Below are 19,798 nucleotides of genomic sequence, written 5' to 3'. Positions count from 1 at the left end.
GCCTGATGGCTTTGTGGTCAAATGTGTTTGTCTATGAAACCGTTCCCAGGAAGGTAAAGGGGCAAAGTCCTGCTGACTGGAACATTGTGCAGCACCAGGGCCAGGCCAATCTTTCGCACACCTGAGCCAGGTAGAACCTCAGCACATAGCAGCATTTGGTGCCCTTGCACTTTGGTTCCAAGCACAGCCACACACAATTATGGCCATGCTGGTTACACCCTTGTCCCCATTGATTGACGATGTACACGGTCCTTCTCCAGACTCTATCCATTTTGGACCCCCACATGAATAGGAAATTTGTTTTGGGAATTGACAGGGTGGTGGTGTGGGGATGGGCCAAACCTGGCCCACGTGCAGCAGGACCAAAAGTTCCTTGCACATTGCACCTTATAATCAGGTTTTACCCGAATGACAGAGATGGGCATCTCTGTGGTTCTCCCTGTCTCCTGGACCTGGGGGTCTTTGTACTGCTCCACATCTCCTTAAGTTGGTGCTTTGTTCACCACCACCCCCACAAGAAATCCAAGACCCCTAGATGGAGGGCAGAGGCGCAGAGAGATCAGTGAGAACACGGGTAGTTTCAAAAGGGTGGGGTCCATCCAGGCGCCTGATAACAGGAGGAACCAAGTGGGAAGGAGGATGCAGGGCATTCGATAGCAGGACATTGCGAGAGAGTGGATTCCTCGAACTCTTGAGGGGAGAAGGTGCTGGTCGATCCATCGGTTTAGGTGGGGCAGAGTATAGACATGGCAGCTGACTGGAATTGTCAGCGGGTTACTGAGACCTGGGAAAGGAGGGGAATGAGGGTGCAGTAGTGTTCTGAGAGTGCTGAGGGAGAGGCAACATGGGTGCCACCTCAAGGCAACGGTCCCCTGATTGATTGCAGGGATGGGCTCTGTAAATAGACTCATAGATATCCAGCACAGAGCATCTTTGTCCCCCTGCCATCAGGAAGGAGATATGGAGGAATAAAAGCAGAGCAGCCAGGGAGGGAAATAGCTTCTTCCCACAGGCCGTGCGATTGACAAGGCAACATGAGCTGGATGGCAGCTAAGAATGAAAAGGGTGAGAGGAATATCGACTGATTACAACAGCTCAGCTAGCAGGGGAGAGGGGCTGAAGGGACTGTTTCTGTTTTGTCTATCTGGACCAGCCTTTTCAGTTCAAGCGTTAAAAAATGCAATCATTTTTAAATTTAATATCAACGGTACAGAAGGAATCAAGAGACAAGATGTCTGTCCAGCAGCAAGCGTCGAAGGCACTTCCTGAAACGGAGGCTCTGAAACCACAGGGAGGTTCTGGACGGAAAGAGGCCCAGCTTCTTCTGGAAGGAGGAGAGGAGAGGCAGGGGAAATGCGGGGGAAGGGAAGGGGAGGGGAGGGGCTAGGGATGCCGTCCACCGTTCATCTCCCCTTTCCTCTACCCCGTTCCCCTCCCCTTACCACTGCCCGTTCCCCTCCCACATCCCCTCCCACTTCCCTTCCCCAGTTCCCGTCCCCCGCTCGCCTCCCCATTCCCCTCCCTCTTCCCTTCCTCCTACTCCTAACCCTAACCTCTAACAAAATCCTAAACCTAACCTTAACACTACCGATACCCCCTACCACCACTCCACGTCCCCTAACTCTACCCCCACCCCGTCCACTAACCCTAACTTTATCCCTACGCCTATGCCGCCACTTAACACCAACCCTAATGCTACCCACCATCCCCTAACCCCAAACCTCACTCCTCCTCTACCCCCCTGCTCCTACCCCCTTCCCCTATACCTAACACAAGCCCACTTCCCCGAAATATACACCTAACCATAAACCAAGATAAAGCCCTACCCCATGTCTCCTAACACTAACCCTAATGCTACCTCTACACTGCTCGTAACCCTACCCCTAACTCTACCCAACTTCCCCAACCCTAAACTAAACCCTACCCCTATCCCTTACAACCTACCCCCTTCCCCTAACCCTACCTCCTACCACTTCCCCATACCCGCACCCCCTACAACTACCCCCTTCCCCTAACCCTACCTCCTACCCCTTCCCCATACCCACATCCCCTACAACTACCCCCTACCCTATCCCTTACAACCTACCCACTTCCCCTAACCCTACCTCCTACCCCTTCCCCATCCCCACACCCCCTACCACTACCCCCTACCCTACCCCTTACCACAACCCCTACCCTTACCCCCTTCCACTACCCCTTTTTTCCTACCCCCTTCCCCTCCCCCTCCTTCCCCTAGGTTAGGGGTAGGAAGGGGAAAGGGAAGGGGGAGGGGAAGGGGAGGTGGAGAAGGGGAGGGGAAGGGGGAGGGTTAGGGAATGGGAAGGGGGAGGGGAAGGGGAAGGGGTAAGGGGAAGGGAAGGGGAGAGGGGAAGGGGGAGGTGAAGGGAGGAGGGCTGGGGTTAGGGCATAGGTGTGAGGGCAGGGGAAGGGGAAGGTGAGCGGGAGGGGGTTGGGATGGAGGAGGGGTAGAGGAGAAGAGGGGAAGTGGGTGAAGGGACATGGAAAAGGCAGGGAATGGGGTTTGCAGGGCCAGAGGGAGAAGAAGGGGAGGGATTCAGGCCATCATGATATTCTCCGTCCTCTGTTCAGCTGGGATGCGAGGTCCTTCTGGACTCATGTCTTGTCTCTGAGATCGCTCCTTCTCCTGGGAAGAGAAATACGAGTGATAGAGATACTGTCTCTGAGGCCTGATCACAATGACTTTTGAGGGTCCCAACGCTTCCCCCATTATCCCCCCTACCCCTGAACACTGGAGCCTTTCCCCTTCCTCTGCTCTACGTTAGGAAGTGTGTTTTGGCAAAAACCACGATCTCTCTCTGCAGGGCTCAGAGCAAAGTGTCTCCATCAGGCAACACCCTGGTTCTCCACGATATGGCAGCAAGATGCTAGACAATCATGGATGGATCAGTCGAGACCGTTCAGCTGATCCATCTGAACCTACCCCACAACAATGTTACCCTCCCCTCCCTCACACCAGTACCCTCCATTTTTCTTTAATTCTTGTCCATATTAAAATCCTTTTCATGCCTTTTTTGGACCAGCCTCTGCTACTACCCCGGCAATGCACTCCAGCCACCCACAACATTCTGTGTGAATAAAATGTACCCCTCACGTCTTGCCTAAATTTCCCTCAGCTCACCTTATTTAGACGTCCTCTGCTTTTCTCGCCCCAGGAATGCACACAATATTCCAAGTGTGGTCTGACTAGAATTTTATACATCTGCAACGTTACCTCTCGGTGTTTGAACTCAATCCCCTGACTCCTGAAGGCCAGCACACAATACACCATCTTAAACTCCCTCTCAATTTGCACAGCAACCTTGAGTGATTTATGGAGCAGGATCTAAATATTTCTCTGTCCTGCACACTGTTCATAATCATGCCATTAACCAAGTGCTCTGCCCACACATTCTTGTAATCCGCATTCAATAAAGATATTGGTATATATGAAACTACTTTTAATGGGTCTCAAACCTTCTTTGGAATAACTGTTATTCGTGCCCTTGAAAATGACTCTGGAAATAAACCTGGACCAGTTGCTTATTTAAGTACATCTGATTGACAGGATTGAACTCCATCTGTCACTTCTCTGCAAACTGGATGACCTATGACAACCTTCTACACTGTCTCCAACATCTCTACCTCTGTGTCATCCCCTGACGTACCCACCCTTCCACTCCCATCATCATTCATAAAAATCACAAAGAGCAGGGGTCCTAGAGCAGATCCCTTTGGAGAGCCACTAGTCATTGTTCCATCTACTACTACCCTCTGTTTTCTGCAGACAAGCCAATTCTGAATCCACACAGCCAAGGCTCCATGGATCCCATGCCTCCAGACATTCGGAATGAGGCCACCGTGGGGACCTTGTCAAGCACCTTACTAAAATCCTCGTGCAGCACATACAGACCTTGACCTTCATCTATTTCCTTTGACATCTCCTCGAAAAACTCAATTTGACTCATGAAGCAGGACCTGCTCCTCACAAAACTATCCATGAGTTTGCCCAGCATGTTTGGGCATTGCCCTCAGCCCCAACATCTGCAGACTTACTGGCCAGTCCCTCCCTTACCCCTTCCCAGAGCTTCCGCATCCATTAGAACATCAAGCATTGCTGCCCAGTACAGGCCCTTTGGCCCATAAAGGCTGTACTGACCTTTGTAAATGTTGTCCACAACCTTTACCTGTACCACACCCATAGGAACATTGGAAGTGAGAACAGGAGTAGGACAAAAATGGCCTATCGAGCCTGCTCTGCCATTCAATACGATCATGGCTGATCTAATTTATGACCTAACACGACCTACCCTGCCTTCTCGCCATATCCCCAAATTCCTCTATCATTTAAAAATTCTGTTCCCTTACATCCACATGCTCATCTCAGAGACTTTTATATGTACCTATTCTACCAACCACTACCACTTTCTCCGGTGACGCATTCAAAGCTCTCACAACTCTCTGCATAAAAAAAATCTCCCCTCACCTGAAGCGGATGCTCTCTGAGATTTGTACCTGGCACTTTAGGAAAGTTTTCTGGCTGTTCATTCCATCTAAGCCCCCCACAATCTTATTTGGAATAAGTTATTAAGCTGTGGAAGGGGCAAGTTGGGAGAGGGAGGAGGAGAGAGAGCTGGTGGGGGAGGGGTGAGAGCTGGTGGGGAGGGGACAAGGCCGTGTTGGGGAGAGGGATCAGGACCGTGTTGAGGTGGTGAACGGGCAGACACGGGTGGATCTACCTGCCGAAATTAAGGAGCAATAAGAAGGCCATCTCGGGATCTACCAGCATCTTCTGGGGCTTGATGTCTCAATGGAAAACCCCCTGAGGATGGAAGTAGGCCATGCTCTGCTACAGCTGGTACATGAACATCTGGCAACACAACGATATAACATGACCCACTCTGCCTCCACACTGGCCGGGTCTGGATCCTGAGGGTAAGGGGATGTGGGTGAAGGGCCCCTCCCTGCCAATCAACATCCATCCTCATCATCCTCGCCACCCTTCTCCCCTCACTACCCTTTCTCTCCTCACCAATACCCATTGAGACCCTCATGCACCCTTCATCGATATCCAGTCCCCAGCGAGACTCAGCCAGTAAACTCCTTTATATCCCCCAACCCCACCATCCAAGCTTGCCCCAGTGGACAACCTGACCACCCAGACCCACAACCACCTTGATGTAGATCATGGGAATGGGCTGCTTGGCCTTGTTGAAGTGCTGGGCCATGCAGTGAACCGTCTCAGGAACATAGTCCAGACCCAGATTCAAATAAACCTCCTCTTTCTCTTGGACACAATACAAACATGTCAGCTGGGTTTACCCTCCAACACCCAGTGCCTCTCCCAACTGGAGTGCCAGTCCCTCCTGCTCTCTTTAGGCCTGATGCCCCCACTGCTCAACACAACATGGCATGAATCCAAGGGCTCAGCGAGCAGAGCGTCAACAGGCCGTAGTGGACCCGTCCGCTGCCCCATCATTCGGCGTCTGGTGAGACTGCACAAAATGTGCAGCTCTGACCGCCCTCCCTCTTGAGCCAAGGATTCACCGGGAGAGAAAAACCAGTGACGTTTCGAGATGAGAAATGTTTGCAGCCGGGTGTTGGCTGGGGTCGAATATGTGGAGGCTGAGTTGTTGGGACGATTCAGAGCAGGCGTTGATTTGGAAGGGCACCAAAAGGTTCTGGGGAAGTGAGTTATGGGGGAAAATACATTCGTAAAATGAATTGGGGAAACAGACTGGAGGGGCTGAGTGGCCGAATTTGGCGACCTTGTCTTGTGGTCTTGGCTGCTGCTGTCTGGAGTTGAAATGGCAAGAGGTCATGAGTTAATATGTGAGGAGCAGGGCAGCCAGCGTCAAGGATTCGGCACTGGTCAGAGGGGCAGGATGGAGGGAACAGAGAGGCTGCAGCGAGACAGATCGATTGAAGGAATGGGGAAGGTAGCAGCAAATGAGGATCTTACCTTGACTACAGAGGAGTAGAAGTTGAGAAGAGGGACGATGATGGTGTGATCCAACTTTCACACGATCTGCAGTTTGCGGTTCTATGGCGAGAGAGGAACATTAGCAAGGCTGGGCGATGGGTCGGGGCCCTGAGGGGCGACTTGTCCAAGTTGAGGGGGGAGGCGGGGAGGAGATTCGTCAAGAGGTCAGAGGTGGGGAACTCCAAGGGAGGCCGAAGTGGGGGACTTTTCGAGAGTCAGTGGGGGGGACTTTTCGTGTCGCTGGAGTGGGGACTCGTCAGGGGGTTCAATGAAGTATCATTTCAGTTTTTATGATTGTTTTCCCAGCTTCTACTAAACAATTAATTTGCAGAAAATCTCTGATATTTGCCAGGTGTGTGTGTGTGTGTGTGTGTGTGTGTGTGTGTGTGTGTGTGTGTGTGTGTGTGTGTGTGTGTGTGTGGGGTGGGGGGTTGTGTGTGGGAACGGGGGGTGCTGTTGTGGGATTGTGAGACTTTCTCTGTTTCCAAACCCCATGGCTGCTTTGGTCTCTGTCAGATGCTCCTCTTTCCACCCACCCTTCAAAAATGTGTTTGGGTGTTTGTCAATTGGGTGTAATTGTGTGAAACGGGCTCATGTGTCGCAAGGGCCTGTGAACGTGCTGTAGGCCTAAAGTTAAATATCAGGGTGTTCCATTTCCACACAACTGCTCCTCCCCCTCACCTTGAATCTCTTGTCCTGCAAGATCTTCTTGATGGCAATCAGCTCTCCGTAGTCCACCAGCCTTGCCTGGTCCACCACACCGAATGATCCATTGTCGATGATTTTATCATCTGTGCAGGACACCACCTTGGGGACGTTGGGTCCATGACCCGGTGTGGCCACCTCTGTTGTGACCTTATTGCCATGTCCTCTGGGGCAGAAGCAGCAGCATTTACACACCCAGAGAGTACACAACAGGTCATTTATCCCAACCCAGCCTTGCTGTCCAAGTTAGTCTCTACCCCTCCCTCTAACTCCCTTCCAAGGGTCACCTAAATGTCAGAATTTATCCTCTGGTGGTTCGTTCCAGCCTCTCAGTAGAAATATTGCCACCCCAGGTCCCTCTTTGTCACTCTCCTCAGACTGAGGCCAGTTCCGCAGCCGTTCACTTTATCTACAACCCTCCCTCCATGAGAGGATCGGGACATCCTTGACCTTCAGCACGTCCCTGGGAGATGAACCACTCTGAACCCTACCACGGGTTTAGCAGAAGCCCTCCACATTCCCAGAAGCTCAGCAACACCGTGATCTTCCATGATGCAAGCGAGACCTCGTCGCCTGAGGGAGCAGGTGGTGCGGAGAGAGCCCCATGCTTCACCGTTCAACTCTGCTGGGTCCGCCGCAGCAGAAACACTTTCTAGCACCTTGATCCAGGTCCACTGGGGGAAAGAATCCTATCCCGGTTGGGGGAGTGTGGGGGTGGAAGGGATCTTGTAACCCGGGGGGGGGGGGGGGCGGGTGGAGGAGCGGTCCTGTCTCTCAGTGGAGAGATCCCATTCCAGGTGGAGGGGGAGCTCTGTCCCATTTCTGTTGAAAGGTCTACCTTCCATCCCCCTCGCAACGTCTCTTCTCCCTCAGACACCTCACACTCTCCCCTGCCCCGATTCCTCTACCACGCTCTCATCCCCCACCCAACACCACCCCCATGGTTTCCCCAGTGCCTTCCGTCCCCTCGCACCCCATCCCCCCCAGCTCAACCCTATGTCCCCTACCTCTGATCCAATCTCCCTTGACATTAGCCTGTGGTGCTACCCCGTTCCTTTGTTCTCCCCTCCACTCCTACAGGCCCCATCCCTGTATCCCCTCACATGCCATTGTTCTCCCCTCCCCAGTCCCCTCCAGCTGCCTCATAAAGTGCCCTGCACTCAGGATGGGGAGAAGAGATTAATTGCAGCCTCCATTCTCTCCGCCCACACTGGGTGAAGGATGGTACCAGAGGAGGTTCTGTCCCAGTAGGGGAGCCTGTAACAGGCTCTTTATCTCACCCATGGGCGCAGGGTGCTTCCAAACACAACCCTGTTGATCAGAGGGTCCCTGGGATGAGACAGCGTCCTACTCCGACACGTGGGCCAGAATCCCCTTCCAGGAGAGGCATCTTTCTCGTGTTGCTGTGCCATGGCACGACTCAGCTATGGCTGCCCCATGCAGTGACATCATCACCCCCTCTGTGTCATCATCTCCCCCCTCTGTGACACCTCCCCTCTCTGTGACACCACTAGTGTAATGGGCAGGGACATCCAACCATTTAAATCCTCCTCAATTTCCCCAAGCAAGGGGAGAATAATTCAGCTGGTCTAAATTACTCGTTGTTATCTATTCTAACTCCTAGATATTTGATTCCATTTTGCCTCCACATTTGTTGACTATTTTCTTGACATTGGCTCTAATCCCCCTTCCTAAGTGACATGATTTTGCACATATCCCAAAAGAACTTATACCCAAAGATCTCCCCATAGTCCTCCAGGGTGGAGCACAACTTGGGCAATGAGTGTGTCGGGTCTGTCAGATATATCAGAACAACTTCTGCAAATAAATTGATTTCATGGTCTTCCTGGCCTGTTCTGAAACCTTTAATGCCTGAATCCTGGCAAATGGCCTCAGCTAATCGCTCCATGGCCAGTACAAACTCACTCACTTCGGGTGTGGGGGGGGGGGAGTCTGACCTTGATCGGCATGCCTGTTGGCTACCTCTGTCCCTCTCATCTCGACATCAGTGGCTCAGGTTGGGGGTGTCTGTACTGCCTCCTGCAGTGCACAGCAGCACTGCTGGACCACCTTTATCTCCTTATTTTCCTGGGCCCTCTCCAAATCTTTCCTTTCTATGATCTCACATTGGTTTCTCAGGAGAAACACTGGCAGCCAAAAGGCACCCCTGATTCCCCTTAGATTTTGGGAACCCCGACTTCTTGAAGTGGGACAACACGTGGTGACCTATTTTCTCAAGATGTGGATCCAGGAGCTTGGACCAGTCTACCAGTTTGCCGTGGTCCGCCAGCATGCTTGCCAAGCTCCCCAACCCTGCACTCTCATCAGTCCACCCGCAGATCTTGTTCTCCCTGCCTGCACTATAGTTCCTGTCCTTATTCAAAAGCATCTCCACTGCAGCTGTGTTCAGTCGGAACTCGAAGGACCCTGCTCACTGCACCAATTATTATGTGTGTGAAACTGATTCGAGGGGTCGCAAGGGTGGCGAATTTGAACACAGTTGTCTTTTATTGACACATGTAGTGAAGTCGCACGAGGAGTAAAAGACACACACAGACACAAACTCGCCGGATTAATCGATACACTTCAACCACTCATGGATAGAAGACTTGACAAACAACTTGTCACATACGATACCTTGAACAGGTCATTCATTCAGTCATTGATCTTGGATGCCTGTGGGTGGTAGGGGATATGCAGGTGGCCCCAAATACTTGGCATCACCACCCATTGCTGGTCGGACGTTATCCGATAGGGTATTCCACATATGGAGCACGCTTAAATGGTGCTTGGTCGGCCCGCTGGCAAGATATCCAAGTATGTGCTGACCATCGTGAGAACATATCACTTTTTATTTTGGCAGGGGAGAGGCCTGATATGGTCAATTTATCAGACTTGGCCAGCTCCCGAACCCCAGCGAATGTGGCCCTTGGTTTTAATTGCTGACAAATAGGGCATTTGGCCATCACAGTTCTTGCAACATCATGAGACCCCCAGATCCTCTGTCCATCATAGTGCCCCCATATGCCCACATTTATGATGCACCAATGCTGCCAAGCCTCCAGGGTCTCTCTGCTTGGGGAAAATAGTGGCAGAGCATATTTGAGCAGCTCAGTCCACAGTGGCATTGCGTCAGCTTCAGCGGTTTTCCTGGAGGTGTGTCCATCCACGTGGTGGACCCTGACTATTCTTTTGTTGTTCCACCTCTCAGAAGATCTGCCAGTGCTGTTGTCCTCAGAGCAGGCAGCCATGGATCTGCCTCCCTGTCTCCTGCCGCCGACCCATCCACACTGACGTTCTGTTTGGCACAGCCCAGAAATCCTGTTGCACTGATCGGAAAAGAGGCTCCTGGGCCCGCCTGGTTGTCCCTTTTCAGATCAGTGCCACAGCTGCCAGCTTGGACAGTTGGCTCTCCCCTCCTCCTCACCCTCTTGTGTCAGTACTTTATCTGTGGTGGGCTGGAGCGCTCCCACTTTACACCGTTGTTTTTCGCACCTCCACCAGCCGGAGCCGTCAGTAAACCAAGCTTTTTCCTGCTGTCCTGCATCGAGGGTGTTGAACGGTTTGCCCCAGGCCATGGTGCCAAGCTCTTCTCGGGGTCATTCAAGTGGGAGGCTGTCACTTTCGGACAGGACATGATCTGTTCTTGCAAGTGGCTCAGCCCTTCGGGCCCGGCCTCTGTGCGGTCTGCCATGTACCACTTCTTCGGTCCGCTGTGAGTGGCATCCGCAGATTTCACCCATCACATGTTGGGGAGGTGTGGCTGGAGTGTGACTGTCTCTGCTGCCATCTGGTTCTCTGTGGTGAGCAGGCGAGCATCTGACACTCAGATGGGGAGTCGCGGGAGGCAGCTTCCAGGAGGGAATTGAACAAGAAGCTGTGTGGGACTCGGCGACCTTGCCTCTTTTGCTCGAGGCTCCACTAGACCATTGTCTTCATTGCAGGGACAAGTCATTCAAAGGGTCTTCCAGTTTTGAGGGGTTGGGGGGTGCTTGTGGTCAGTGGCAGTGGTGTTCAACAGCGTGTTTTACCATTTAAGAAGCCATTTGTTGTTCAGGTCATCAATGAAGCAGAGTTTTTTTTTCTGGGCAACATTATACAGTAGATGGAGGGACAGGGTGAGATGGGGAATATGTTGGCACCAGGAACCCAAAAGACCCACAAAACTTTGTGCCTCAACTTGTTGGTGGGCACCGCAATGAGGATTTTGCTTTGAGCAACCATTGATATTTCTCTGCTGCCTGGATTCTCAGGAAAAGGACTGTTGGACTAGGACCCTGGACGTTTTCCAGGTGGTGCCTCCCTGGTGCCAGTGTCTGGGGTGTTGCTGCTGGTGTCCAAGACATCCTAAAGTGGGCCAGAGGTTGTGGTACATGGAGATACCAATGACATACGGAGGAAGAGGGAAGAGTTCCTGAAAAGTGGGTCCAGGGCGTTTGGTGAGAGCTGAAAAGAAATAGCATGAGGGGAGTCATGTTGGGATGACTGTCTGGGCCATGCAACAGTGAGAGCAGGAACAGAATGAGGTGGAGGATGAAGGCGTGGCCTGAAGGTGCGGGTTAAGAGCTCCATGAGGGCATCCTATTTGCCTTGCTCGGGAGGCTGATGTCGGAAGTCGATGAGCCTTGCTGCCATGTCCTGATGAGCAAGAACATCATGGAGGAGTAATGGATGTCATCAGTGGTGATCTCTTGGAGGTGGAACTGGTCCTTGGCCTGTTTGAACCCCACGTGGGGCTGCGACATCCAGAACATTGACAGCTTCAACCAAACCATCTGAAGAGCCGCCTGGACCGTGATCTTCACGTCCAACTGAAGGGCTGGGTCCTGCTGAGGTCACCACTGTAGCAGACACTTCTGTTGAAGAGAGAAGTGGGAGGGGGTAGGATATTGGGGATGGGGGTGGAGGGTGGTTTCTTTATTCTTTCTTTTATAGATGCCACACATTAGATGAGCATTATTATTAATTGTGTGAATTTGTTGTGGTTTTAAGTTTATAAATATTTTTTTAAAATGATCGGCAGGACCACGAGTGGCAGATAGGATCATGGGGACTCTCTCCCCCCAACCCACCCACCCCAAATATCAATGGGATATACCGGGTTCATTGTCAACGTCGTCGAGGATCCCTTCCACCTGCCCACAGCATTTGGCAGCTCTTCTCATCAGGAAAGAGGTCGAGGAATATCGGAGCAAGTAGCACCAGGCCCAGAAACAGATTCTTCCTGCAAGCAGTGAGAATGGAGAATAATGGATGACCGACTCAGACAAAGACTCCATGACTCTGCTATTGATTCAACAGAATTTATTTCTTTTTTGGGAGGGACTGCACGTGTATCATTTGTCTCTCTGTGCATAGGTCCAGTTGTGTGTTTGCAGAGGTTTCCACCATGAACACAGTTTCCTCGGGTTAAATTTGAACGGGTACAGAGGAGCTTTCCTGGATTGGACAGTGTATCTCATGAAACAAAGTTGACTGAGTTCGGGCTTTTCTCTTTTTCACCCCAAAATTAACTTTATTCTAAAATTATTGACCAAGAGGACAACTGTTCCATGTCTTTTCTCATCCTCGTGTTGCATGCCTGTATTCCCTTCACTGCACATGTTCTCTGTTTAGCATCATTCCACCCCTTTGACACCTTGTGGTTACTCCCTGCACTCTGTGGTTGAAGGGGTTCCCCTTAGTCTCCGCCCCTCAAGACCCGGAGGATTAGAGTCCTTCCCCACAGCGCCCTCGTGTTGGCTGCGCCAAGCCTCAGTGCATCTCTCAGCAAACTGGAATAGACCGGTGGGCAGCGTTCCCTCACCCACATCTCCATGTGCTAAAAGACCAGCAGGTTAACGTTGAACAGTTATGCCCTTCGGACCTCGATGTTGTGCTGACCTATCAATTCCAAGCAAAATAAAAACTAGACCCTTCCTCCTTCATAACCCTCCATTCTTGCAATGGAGGGAGTGCAGAGGGGATTCACCAGGCTGATACCTGGAATGGCAGGAATGACTTATGAGGAAAGATTGCGCAAATTGGGATTGTACTCGCTGGAGTTTAGAAGATTGAGAGGGGAATCTCATAGAGACATATAAAATTCTGGCAGGACTGGACAGAATGGATGCAGAAGGGATATTTCCAATTATGGGAAAATCCAGAACCTGGGGTCATGGTTTGAGGATAATAGGCAAACCATTTAGGACCGAGATGAGGAGGAATTTCTTTACCCAGAGGGTGGTGAATCTGTGGAATTAATTGCCACAGAGGGCAGTAGAGGCAGGTTCATTAAATATATTTAAGAGGGAATTAGATATATTTCTTCAGTATAAGGGTATTAAAGGTTATGGAGAGAAGGCGGGGACGGGGTACTGAACTTTAAGATCAGCCATGATCTCATTGAATGGCGGAGCAGGCTCGAAGGGTCGAATGACCTACTCCTGCTCCTATCTTCTATGTTCCCTTCATTCATGTGTCCAAGAAGCCTTTAAATGCTGCAAATATTTTAGCCTTCATCACCACTCCTGGCAAGGCATTCCTGGCACCCACAACTCTGTGTAAAAACAAGTACCCCTTATATTGCCGCTAAACCTTCCTCCCTTTGCTTTGGGCTTCTTGTGTTTGCTTCTCTTATCTGGGTTTCAGGCAGACCAAAGGGCATCTTTCACTGAGATTCTGGTCTTCCAGCAGTTCTGGATATCTGTCTCTGGATGCTCTGCTCAGGGGACCACCCCGCAGTATCTCATCAAGTCCTAGTCTCTGTGTCAGCAGGAATTCCATGCTGACCACTGCCTGATGGCCCTGTGGTCAATAGTGTTTGTCTATGCAACCATTCCCATGAAGGTGATGGGGCAAAGTCCTGCTGACTAGGACATTGTGTGGCATCAGGGCCAGACCAATCTTTCGCAACACCTGAGCCAGGTAGAACCTCAGCACATAGCAGCTTTTGGTGCCCTTGCACTTTGTTTCCAAGCACAGCCATACACAATAGCCATGCTGGTTAGGGTTATGCCCCCATTGATTGACGACGTACATGGTCCTCCAGACTCTATCCATTTTGGACCCCCACATGAATAGGAAATGTGGTTTGGGAATTGACAGGGTGGAGGTGTGGGGATGGGCCACACCTGCCTCACGTGCAGCAGTACCAAGAGCTCCTTGCACCTGATGACCAGGTTCTACCGGATTGACAGAGTTGGGCATCTCTGTGGTTCTCCCTGTCTACTGGAACTGGGGGTCTCCTTACTGCTCCCCATCTCCTTGAGTTGGTACTTTGTTCTTCACCATCACCACAAGACAACCAAGACCCCTGGATGGAGGGCAGAGGCGCAGAGAGATCAGAGAGAATACGGGTAGTTTTAACAGGGTGGGGTCCATCCTGATGCCTGATAACAGGATGAAACCAACGGGGAAGGAGGATGCAGGGCATTTGATAGCAGGTGGGACAGGGTGTAGACATGGCAGCTGACCGGAATTGTCAGGGGGATACTGAGACCTGGGAGAGGAGGGGAAGGACGGTGCAGTTGTGTTCTGACGAGAGAGTGCTGAGGGAGAGGCAACATGGGTGGAACCTCAAGGAAAGGGACCCCTGAATTTTTTGCAGGGATGGGCTCTGTAAATAGACTCACAGATATCCAGCAAAGAGCATTTATGTCCCCCTGCCATCAGGAAGGAGATATGGAGGAATAAAAGGAGAGAAGCCAGGGAGGGAAATAGCTTCTTCCCACAGGCCGTGAGATTGACAAGGCAACATGAGCTGGATGGGAGATAAGAATGAAAAGGTGGAGAGGAATATGGACTGATTACAACAGCACAGCCAGCAGGAGAGTGGGGCCGAAGGGCCTGTTTCTGTGGTCTATCTGGACCAGCCTTTTGAGTTCAAGCTTCAAAAGACCAAACCATTTTTAAATTTAATATCAACGGTATAGAATGAATCAAGAGACAAGATGTATGTCCAGCGGCAAGCGTCGAAGTCACTTCCTGAAAGGGAGGCTCTGAAACCACTGGGAGGTTCTGGCCGGAATGAGTCCCGGCTTCCTCTGGAAGGAGGAGAGGAGGCAAGGATAATGTGGGGGTAGGGGTGGGGAGGGGAGGGGGTAGGGATGCCTTCCTCCATTCAACTCCCATTTCCTCTACACCGTACCCCTCCTCATTCCGCTGCCCATTCCCCTCCCCATCACCTCCCCATTTCCCGTGCCCTGCTCGCCTCCCCCGCTCCCCTCCCCAACCTAACCCTAACCCCTAACAAACCCTAACCTTAACGTTAACACTACCGATACCCTTAAACACTACACCACGTCCCCAAACATAACTCTTATTTCCACCCTGTCCCCTAACCCTATCCTTACGCTGTCCCCTAAACCCAACCCTAATCCTACCCACCTTCCCCAAACCCCAACTCACACCCCACCCCTACCTCCTACTCTTACCCCCTTCCCCTAAACCTAACACAAGCCCACTTCCCCGAACTCTAAACCTAACCCTAAACCTCGACCTAACCCGAGCCCACATCTCCTAACCCTAAACCTAACTGTTCCTCTACCCGTCCATGACCCTTATCTTAATTCTACCCACCTTCCCCAAACTTAAACTAAACCCTACCCCTATCCTCTACACCTACACCCTTCCCCTAACCCTAACCCATACCCGCACCCCCTACCACTACCCCATTACCTACCCCTACCCTCTCACTACCCCCTTTCTCCTACCCCCTTCCCCTATCCCTCCTTCCCCTGTTAGGGGTTGGAAGGGAAGGGGAGGGGAAGGGAAGGAGGGAAAAGGTAGGAGGCGAAGTGGAGGGGGAAAGGAGAGTGGAAGGGGAGGCGAAGGGAGGAGGGCTGAGTTTTGGGCATAGGTGTGAAGGTAGGTGAAGGGGAAGGTGAGCGGGAGGGGGTTGTAATGGAGGAGAGGTAGGGGAGTAATGGGAGGGGGACGTGCGTGAAGGAATATGGAAGAGGTGGGGAATGGAGTTGGCAGGGCCAGAGGGAGAAGGGGAGGGGTTTAGGCCATCATGATGTTGTCCGTCCTCTATTCAGCTGGGATGCAATGTTCTTCTGGACTCGTGTCTTGTCTCTGAGATCACTCCTTCTCCTGGGAAGAGAAATACGAGTGATAGAGATACTGTCTCCGTGGCCTGATCACGATGCCTTTGGAGGGCCCCAACTCTTCCCCCATCACCCCTCTCCCTACCCCTGCACACTAGGGCCTTTCCCTTCCTCTACTTTACCTGAGGAAGTGTGTTATGGAGAAAACCACAATCTATATCTTCAGACCTCAGAGTACTGTGTCTCCATCAGTCAACTCCCTGGTTCACCATGACATGGCAGCAAGATGCTGGACAAATCATGGATGGATCAGTCGAGTCCCGTCAGCTGACCCATCTGTACCTACCCCACAACAATATTATTCTTCCCTCCCTCTCACCAGTACCTTCTGTTTTTCTTTTATTCCTGTCCCTATATTAAAATCTTTTTCATGCCTTGTTTGGACCAGCCTCCACTACTACCCCTGGCAATGCATTCCAGCCACCCACTACATTCTGTGTGAATAAAATGTACCCCTCACATCTTGTCCAAAGTTCCCTCATCTCAGCTTATTTAGACGTCCACTGGTATTCTCGCCCCAGGAATGCACACAATATTCCAAGTGTGGTCTGACTAGAATTTTATATATCTGCAACGTTACCTCTCGGTTCTTGAACTCAATCCCCTGACTCCTGAAGGCCAGCACACAATTCACCATCTTAAACTCCTTCTCAATTTGCACAGCAACCTTGAGTGATTTATGGAGCAGGATCTAAATATTTCTCTGTCCTGCACACTGTTCATAATCCTGTCACTAACCAAGTGCTCTGCTCTCACGTTCTTGTAATCCGCATTCAATAAAGATATTGGTCTATATGAAGCTAATTCTAATGGGTCTCCAACCTTCTTTGGAATAACTTTTATTCGTGCCCTTGAAAATGACTCTGGAAATAAACCTGTACCAGTAGCTTGTTCAAGTACATCTGTATTTACAGGATTCAACTCCATCTGTCAGTTCTCTGCAAACTGGATGCCCCATGACAACCTTCTACACTGTCTACAATATTTCTACCTCTGTGTCATCCCCTGACGTACCCACCCTTCCACTCCAATCATCATTCATAAAAATCACAAAGAGCAGGGGTCCCAGAGCAGATCCCTTTGGTGCGCCACTAGTCATTGTTCCATCTACTACGACCCTCTGTTTACTGCAGACAAGCCAATTCTGAATCCACACAGCCAAGGCTCCATGGATCCCATGCCTCCCGACATTCTGAATGAAGCCACCGTGATGACCTTGTCAAGCACCTTACTAAAATCCACGTGCAGCACATACAGACCTTGACCTTCATCTATTTCCTTTGACACCTCCTCGAAATACTCAATTTGACTCGTGATGCAGGACCTGCTCCTCACAAAACTATCCATGAGTTTCCCCAGCATGTTTGTGCATTGCCCTCGGCCCCAGCATCTGCAGACTTCCTGGCCAGTCCCTCCCTTACCCCTTCCCAGAGCTTCCGCATCCATTACAACATTAAGCATTGCTGCCCAGTACTGCCCAGTACAGACCTTTGTAAACGTTCTCCACAACCAACTAACCCTTACCCGTACCACACCCATAACTATGGGTGGATTATATATCCAATTAATTTCTTTCTAAAATAATGCATCAGGAATTTGATGTTGATTCCAATTTTGAATGACTTTTCATAATTCTCGTTCAGCTCCTTTAAAGTTAGATCCATTATCAGAACATAATTCTTTTACTTGACCACGTCTAGGAATAAAACGCCAAAGAATATTAATAAAAGAGTCTGTTTCAAGCAATGACGCTGCTTCAATATGAATTGCTCTCATAGTCAAACAAGTGAAAATAACTCCATATCGTTTTTCAACACTTCGTCCTCACTTTACTTGCAAAGGACCAAAATAATCAACTTCCACGGATGTAAATGAGAATTCATCAGGTGAAACTCTGTCCTGTGGTAAATCTGCCATTTGTTGTTGTCCAGGTTTTCATTCTCTCTGTCAGTCACAAAGAGATGAAACCTCATGATTTCATTATTAATATATTTAAGCACTGATGTTCTATCAGTCCAAAACACAGGATCTGCGGACTCCATCTGTAATTCTCTTCTTAACATAGCGTCCATTTTGCTCGCCATAATAGCAGCAGTCAATTCCATTCAAGGTCTTGTGACTGACTTTAATGGAGCCACTCTGGCTTTTCCCATTACAAATCCACCATCTACTCGCACTTGGTTATTTCACAGGACTCAGTAACTGACAGGATCAAAACTACCTTCACTTAGATCAGAAAAATGGTGTAACTGAGCAAATGTGGCTACTCCAAAGTCTGTTGACGTCAAAACTTCCAAGTATTTGAAGACGCTCAATCTAATTTTTCCAATCTTGTGCAATGGATTCTGGATTAGTTTCATCCCATCCAAATGTTCTTCTGCACAAAACTGGTATTTGGCCGGGCTGATCATTAGGCTGAATTCGGCCAGTCGGGAGAAGAGGGTGTGCAGGTGAGACTTGTGTTGTGCCCAGTCTCTGCTGGCGACAAGAATGTCATCCAGATAAATGAACACGAAATTCAAATCCCTGCGCACCGTATCCATGAGGTGCCTTATGTCTGGGCGGTGTTCTTGAGCCTGAAAGGCATGCATAAAAATTCGAACAAGCCGAAGGGGGTGATGATGGCCGTTTTGGGGATGTCCTCTGGGTGCAATGGGATTTGATGGTACACGCACACCAGATCGACCTTGGAGAATACTCTCACACCATGCAGATTGGCCATAAAGTCCTGAATGTGAGGGATGGGGCAACGGTCAGGTACTGTCGTGTCATTAAGCCGTCGATAATCTCGCAGGGGCACCAGCCATCGGAGGCTTTTGGGACCAGGTGAAGCGGCGAGGCCCAAGGACTGTCGGAGGGACGAATGATCCCCAGTTCCTGCAGATGCGAGAACTCCTCTTTCGCTATCTGGAGCTTATCTGGTGGGTTTAACAGTAATGTACGATAAACTGTATCAGACACTGTGACATCAGGTTCACAGTTGGGAGAATATTTAACAGTGATATACAGTAGACTTTGGCAGATACTGTGACACCAAGTTTTCAGTAGTGAGAAGGTTTAACAGTAATGCATGATAAGCTGTGGTAGATACTGTGATATCAGGTTCACAGTTGGAAGAAGGTTTTACGGTGATGTAATATTAACTGTGGCAGATAAAGTGACACCAGGTTCACATTGGGGCGAAGTTTATGGTGATGTACGGAAGACTGACACAGATATGGTGACACCGCATTCACAACGAGGGGAAAGAATATCAGTGATGTGCAATAAACTGTGGAATATACTGTGACTCCAAGTTTACAGTGGGGAGGTTGAACTGTGATGTACGATAAATGGTGGCAAAAACAGTGATGAATGGGTTAACTTGGGGAGAATGTTTAACGGTGATGTACAGTCGACGACTTTGGCAGATACTGTGACACTGTGTTCACAGTACTGAGAAGGTTTAACAGATATGTATGGTAGAATAAGGCAGATTCTGTGACTCCAGGTTTACAGTGGTGAGAAGGATTAAAAATGATGTACAATAAACTGTGGCAGATACTGATACTTCGTTCACAGTGGGGAGGAGGTTAATGGTGATGTACAGGAGACTACGTAGATACGTTGATACTGGGCTCAGAGTGGGAAAAAAAGCTTTATTGGCGATGTATGGGAAACTGAGACAGTTACTGTGACACCGGGTTCATAGTGGGGAAAATGTTTGACAGAGCTGTACGATAACCTTTGGCGAATAAAGTGACACCAGCTTCATATTGGGGAGAATTTTTAATGATGATGTACACTAAACTGTGGTAGATACAGTAACACCAGGCTCACATTGACGAGAAGGTTTACTGGTGATGTACGGTAGACTGGCAGGCTCTGTAACACCGAGTTCACAGTAGTGAGAAGATATAATAGTGATGTACGATAAACTGTGGCAGATACAGTAAAACCGGTCTCACAATGGGGAGAAGGTTTAATGGTGATGTGTGGTAAACTTAGGCTGATACTTAAACACCAATTTAACAGGGTGAGAAGG

The 19,798-nt window shown here is 50.1% G+C and overlaps 1 long non-coding RNA gene across 1 annotated transcript; it reads right to left on the bottom strand.

Annotated features, from left to right (window-relative positions):
• Positions 1 to 2,203: 2,203 nt before the first annotated feature.
• LOC138745367 (uncharacterized) lies at positions 2,204 to 8,070 on the bottom strand. The gene is made up of 4 exons (XR_011346220.1): positions 7,966 to 8,070; positions 6,662 to 6,851; positions 5,960 to 6,040; positions 2,204 to 2,644 (listed from the first exon to the last, which is right to left on the bottom strand). It is a non-coding gene; the product is annotated as an uncharacterized lncRNA (long non-coding RNA).
• Positions 8,071 to 19,798: the final 11,728 nt, after the last annotated feature.

Source organism: Narcine bancroftii, chromosome 11 (assembly GCF_036971445.1).
Source record: "Narcine bancroftii isolate sNarBan1 chromosome 11, sNarBan1.hap1, whole genome shotgun sequence".
Taxonomy (NCBI): domain Eukaryota; kingdom Metazoa; phylum Chordata; class Chondrichthyes; order Torpediniformes; family Narcinidae; genus Narcine; species Narcine bancroftii.
Note: the sequence above shows the minus strand (reverse complement) of the source record. Positions and strands in the feature narration are given on the sequence as shown.